Below are 7095 nucleotides of genomic sequence, written 5' to 3' on the forward strand. Positions count from 1 at the left end.
TTTCTGGTAGACCTGACAAATGGTTGAAAGCTATCGATGAAGAGTTAAAATCTATACAATCTAATAAAGTTTGGATAATTACTAAACCTCCGAAAAATGCAAAGCTACTGAAGTCCAGATGGGTATTCAAAATCAAGAGTGATGAGAATGGAAATCCTATACGATACAAAGCCAGGTTAGTTGTAAAAGGTTTTTTACAAAAATATGGAATAGACTACAAAGAAACGTATGCACCCGTGGCGAAACTTACAACCATACGTGTTGTACTTGCTATTGCGGCTAAGAAAAACCTGCATCTTCATCAATTGGACATAAAAACTGCTTTCTTAAATGGAGATTTGCGTGAAGAAATCTATATGGCTGTGCCAGAAGGGGTGACAGCTGGAAAAGGTTTATCTTGTAGACTACTTAAATCACTTTATGGACTAAAACAGGCTCCAAAGTGTTGGAATGATAAGCTAAATGAATTTCTAATAAAAATTGGTTTCGTGCGTTCCAAGCGGGATTATTGTCTATATACCAAGTGTGGCCAAACTGAAAACGAAGTTTTATATATTATAATGTATGTTGACGACTTATTGGTTGCTGGTTCGAACTTGACGTCAATTGAAAATCTAAAAAATGAACTTTTCAAACATTTTGAGTTATCTGATTGCGAAAGCTAAAATATTTCTTAGGAATGAAGTTTGAAATCAACAACAATAACATAGAGATGTCTCAAGAAGCCAATATACAAAAGATTTTGGAAAGGTTTTCAATGAGTGAATGTAATCCTGTCAAGACGCCTATGGAAAAAGGATTACAACTAACGTATAATAACAGTAATGCAATTGACAAACCCTATCGAGAACTGTTAGGGAGTCTAATGTATGTAATGCTTTGTGTAAGGCCTGATATATGCTATCATGTGAGTTATCTCGGAAGATTCCAACAAAACCCTTCAGAAGAACATTGGCAAGCTTTGAAAAGAGTTTTAAGATACTTAAAAGGTACAATTAAAAAGAAGTTAATATACGAAGCAAGTGATGATACAATTTTAGTTGGGTATGCCGATGCTGATTGGGCAAGCGATATTACAGATCGAAAGTCTGTTAGTGGTCACATCTTTAAAGTTTATGGATGCACGGTGTCATGGTCAAGTAAAAAGCAACAAACAGTTGCAACATCATCAAGTGAAGCTGAATACGTGGCTTTAAGTTCTGCAGTGTCTGAGGCAATATGGGTAAGAGGATTACTTCAAGATTTAAATATTTTAAACAATGAAACCATTTGTATTTATGAGGATAATCGTGGTTGTGTATGCATGGCAAATAACGTGGAGTCAAAAAGATCCAAACACATTGACATAAGACATCACTTCATTAGAGATAATGTCGAGAAAGGAATTGTCAAAATAGAATCCATTGGTACATCAGATCAATTGGCAGATATATGCACAAAATCTCTGGATACAAATTCATTCTTGAACTTTTGTGATTGTTTAGGTTTATATGATTGAGAAGGGGTATTGAAATATGTTTTTCAATCATAGAAACTTTTGTTTTATAATTTTGTTTGTGAAAATTTTTGAAATAATTTTCATTCCTTTGTAAACTTTTGTGAATACAATACATCTTTTTCTTAAATAAATACTTCCTTTTTTAAATAAATTTGCCATCGAGTTCCAATTACAAGATCTAGAACCCTAATTTCGATGTGTTACAAACGAAATGACAAATACAATAAAATTTATACCAACCATCATAAAAGATGGAGGATTAGGGGACGTAGTAAAAACTAGCTAATACCCGGTGTGCTTCCCTACCCCAATATAAATTAAAAACATAATAATTACAATATTTAATTATTTAGTTATTAAATTATGCAATTTTCCTTAAATGTTTATTATAATTTCATTTAATGACAATATATTTAAATTCTAAAACAATACATTAATGAGCTATTTATTTCTTACATTCTAAAATTTAATATATACTTTTATTCTTAAAAAAAATAATTCTTGTTCTAATGCCTCGGGATACAATACTTATTGTTTTTCCCTTATACATATAAATCTGAGGATTTTCCTACTCGCAACATGCAACGTAAAGCTGTCCATGTGAAAAACATTGATTTTCTAGATTAAGTTCACAAACTTGCAAGGACTGTCCTTGAGCTTTATTAATCGTCATTGCAAATGCTAGGTTAATAAGAAAATGCAGGCGCTTAAAATGGAATGGTCAGGAATACGTGATAGCAACAGATCAGTTCCCTTAAAATTTCTAGTTATAATGGTCGCCTCAATAATATTTTTCATTTATTTTTCATTCATTTTTTTTACTGTTATGCCCGTAATTTCAACATATAAGTGTCTATTAGTGCATAGTTACCTTTGGTGTAAAAATATTTGGCAATTTTAATCCATAAGAATACACAATTTTTTGTAATCACTTCACATGAGAGGCACCAAAACTTGGGACTCTAGCTGTTGATGTTTTCTAGATGTTTTTACAGATTTTAATAATTAGATTTTAGTATTTACTTCATATGGTAGGTGTCACGTCAGCTTTTGCTGAACTCCCTATTTGTGTTCAAAAAATTTGTATTTAAACAACAGTTACTTGTACAAAATTTGGGGACTCTATACGTGCACCTCCCTCATTAGAAATTTCAACATAAAAAGTAGGAAGATATTGTGAAACTTCGTCTATAAAAACATACAAACACACATTCATTATATATAGAAGATATATAGCTATACCCCTAAAAGCAATATAAATAAAATACTTCAAGATTTTGAAAATTTTACTACAATAGTTTTCCAGACTAACAATATATTACATATGAGAGATTCCAAGCAAATTATTGCAAGTTCGCAAATTTCTATCTATCTATGAAAAATTTTAATTATCTAACAGTTTTCAAGATATACGAAATTTTGTATTTAATTCATGTATTGCCAAGCCCCCCATTGCAAATTAATTTAATACATAGCTACAAATGGGCGAACTTTTAATAATTTGCCCGTTATGTAATTAATATTTGAGATGTCGCTCTCCTCATGGGTAGTCCGCCAATTTATTACCCAAAATGTTTACATAGGTTTTAAAGTTATTCGTACAAAATTTTAAGATTCTAAGTGTTATAGTTTCCAAGATAAACGAATTTTTGTATTTAATTTTTATGGGAGGTGCCACGCCCCCTAATTGATACTAAAGTGGCTCCGACAAAATTTAAGGACTCTAATTGTTATATTATCTCAAATATACGGATTTTATATTTTTTTAATATGGGCGTGGCTCCTCGCCCACTTGAAATTTCAAAATAAAAATTAGCCTATTACTTATTCCAGACATACAGAAATACGCTGTGAAAATCTGAAGAAAATAGATTCAGCCGTTTAGTAGTCTATAACGTTCAAACATACAAACATAAAAACAAACACGCATTCATTTTTATATATATTATTACGTTTTACCTTTTAAAATGTTTGTTTATTTCCCTTTGGAATAAACCGGATTCTTTTTATTGCAAATAAAATCTTCAATTAGTTTTTAAATTATTTACACAGTTTCTTACAAAAACACTTTAATATAACAATACAACTTATATACTTAGTACACTTTATTAACTTTACTTAACGACGTTTTATAAAATACTGACTGATTTGTTCTTTTCCCGGCGTTATTTATACCTTGTCTTCTTCTAAACCAAATTCTAAATCACCACGCAGCTGGAGTTCTGTTCCAAAAATAATTTTTGCAGGTGTTCAAGAGGTGGAGTAGTGAACGGCTGTTCGGTAATCCAGCAGAAATTTTGGTACGTGTTCATCCCAGTTTTTCTGATGTGCAGTAACCACTTTTCTCAAATATTCCTCCAGTGTGCGATTGAATCTTTAGACCATGCCATCTGATTGAGGATGCAGTGGAGTTGTTCTTGTTTTTCTTATTCTGTATAAATCGCACATTTCTTTAAACACAGCGGATTCAAAATTTCTGCCCTGGTCCGAGTGTGATTCCAATGGTAAACCATAACGACATATCCAGTTGTTCACAAACACGCCTACGACTGTTTTAGCTTCCTGGTTGGGAATGACATACACCTCTGGCCATTTGCTGAAATAATCCATAACCACTAGAACGTAACGGTTTCCGGCATCACTAACAGGGAAAGGGCCAGCTACATCCATTGCAATCCTCTCAAATGGCGCATCTGAGTTGTACTGCTGAAGTTGTCCACGACTTCCTCTTACTTTACCTTTTCTAGGGTTTTCGTCACCAAGATGACCCCCACTTGCACCGTCATCGAAGTCTTTCAATACTTCATTTATTTTAGAGACAAGCACCACGATAAGCACAAGCACAGTCGATATTATCATTGCCAGTACGGGGTCATTTCTTTGCGCTTCAGACCAATCCTCATTGGAATTTATATGTGTTAGACGAACATCAATGACGCTTTATTTTACCTCAGCCTTTGCGCAATGTTTGCATTGCGTGCTGCATGGTCTTCTCGATAGAGCATCCGCATTACCATTTTTTCGTGGTGCTTTACAGTTTCGCCGGATATGACCGGTTATACCGCAGTTATAACATTTGGCTTTGGCTTTACTTTGTTTCTCGTTTAAAGCTTCTTTTAATTCCTTTAACTCGGTGACTATATTTCCCTTGTTTTCAGCGACAATCTCGACATTTCGCACCTTGCATATTTGAAGCTTTGAAATTATTTTCACCGTTTCCTGTGCCAGCGCAAAAGAGACGGTTTCTGCGAATGATGACTTTGGTGTGGCACAAACCGCATGTTTTATCTCAGGATAGCGAATGTCATTTACAAATGCCTCTATCTTGAAAATGTCTAAAAATGGGTGGTGTTCTTCAGCATAAGTAAGCTGTAACAAGCGCACGATTTACAATGCAAAGTCTTGTAGTGTCTCATTGGCCTTCTGCACTCTATCACGCAATTCCATTCGGTATAATTCCTTTTTATGTGCCTCCATTATATCATCGTAATTATTTCTGTTGCTCACTGGTACGCTTTCAAGGACTACTGAAGCATTTCCTTTTAAGGCCGAGATCAGCTCTATAGCTTTTTCTTCATTGTTCCATATGTTTCTGGTGGCAACTGTATCAAACTGGAACTTGAACACGCTGAAAGGTGTAGTGCCATCAAAACTTGGGGCCTATATTCTACTAGAGGTTTCTGGAATAATTCGTATCGCTCTTTCTTAGGTGTCTAAATCGGACACCTTTTCATCAATATTTGTTTCTAAATCGGTCACCTTTTTGTCAATGTTTGTTTCTAAATCGGTCACTTTTCTGTCAACGCCATCTAATCTGTTGTTAATAACCTCAGACATTTCTTAAATTTTCTAATCTGTGGCTCTAGAAGATTCCAGAAGTTTTGCTTCCATTTCAGCTAAAAGTTTAGGAGTTTTTTCAATTTTATCAAGAAGATTCTCGTTGTTTGCTTTAGAAGTTTCTTGAACTTCAGCAACATTATCGTTGGTAGCTTTAGATGCTTCTTGAACTTCGGAAAATTTCTCCATCATAGCCGCAAACATTGTGTTTGAGTCCATGTCGCTCGTTGTTGAGCGAGTACATATCTCAGTTTCTTCTGTGTACTCAAATTCGTAAGTACCGATGTCACGCCTCTTGAACTCATCTATTAGCCTCTTTTGCAATTCTGCCTTATTACCGGCTGTCGGTTACTCCAACTTACTCAATTCTCTCTTGAGTTGTTCCACTTTTAGTTCTTCGAACTTCATGACTGTTTTTTATTATGCAATCCATCTTCACCAATTATTACGTTTTACCTTTTAAAACGTTCGTTTATTTCCCTTTGGAATTAACTGGATTCTTTTTATTGCAAATAAATGCGCCAATTAGTTTTTAAATTACAATAACTCTTTATTTACACAGTTTCTTACACAAACACTTTTATATAACAATACAACTTATATAGTAGACTTTAACACACGATGGCACACTTGACTTAATTAACTTTACTTAACGACGTTTTATAAAAGACTGACTGATTTGGTCTCTTTCCGGCGTTATTTATACCTTGTCATCATCTTCTAGACATTTCCAGGATATTCTAGCGACATCTTTCGGATACTTCTAGAATTGTTTTAACGGTCACATTCTTGAAAGCACTATTTATATAATGATCACCCTTTAACAGATAGAAGTTTCCGGAAATATAATGTTTCTAAACAAATGGTGTTTAGAAACATTCATTATGAATCTTGAAACTGGCCGTTAAGAAGTTTAATTTAAATGCAAATACAATTTCGTAACAATATTCTGGATCCTTATAGGTAGCGAAATTGATTATGCTATGTCCGTTTGTGTGTTTGTTGATATCAGTTCCGAATTTTTTAATAATTCTATTAGAAACGCTTTCGAGAAGATCGCTATTTAAAATCAGCAAAATCGGTCTTTAAATACTGGAGATATGAGCAAAAATCCGAGACGGCCCCTGAAAATTTCATCAAAAATTCATGCTCAAAAAGAAATTGCAAAAAACATAATTATACGGTAAATTTTGTTTTTGTACCTAGAAACATGAAATTAAATATGTAGATTCGGAATTAGGTGAAAACTGGAAAGAGTGAACTGTTTAGTACTTTTTTGTTTTCTAAGGAATCCTTAGGAATTTTCTGTAATATTGAACCTTGAAATATGAAATAAAGTATGTAGAGTCTCAATTAGGTGAGAACCCATTAAAGAGAACTTTTTGATACTTTTTTGTTTTTCAAAATGTACTTTTTGAGTTTTCTATAATAATGAACTTAGACCTGGTCCACACTACGAAACTTTTGTTGAGAAACTTTTTCTTAATTCTCTTTTGAAGTTTCCTTAATGTCCACACATAGAAACTTTTGTTTTAGAAACTACTTAATTGCATTGATTTGTTGTTGTACGAATGAGAAGAATAACAAAACAAAATTAGTTTCCGAGTACAAGAAACTCCGTACCGCGAGAGAGATGAATGATATTCTTTCTCTCTCACGCAAAATCAAAAGTTTCCCAAAAAAAGTTTCCTAGTGTGGACCGGCAGTTAGAAACATGAAATTAAGAGCCCGTATTAGACGAGATCACATCAAATGTAATT

This window comes from Lucilia cuprina, chromosome 4 (genome assembly GCF_022045245.1).
Source record: "Lucilia cuprina isolate Lc7/37 chromosome 4, ASM2204524v1, whole genome shotgun sequence".
NCBI classification, from domain to species: domain Eukaryota; kingdom Metazoa; phylum Arthropoda; class Insecta; order Diptera; family Calliphoridae; genus Lucilia; species Lucilia cuprina.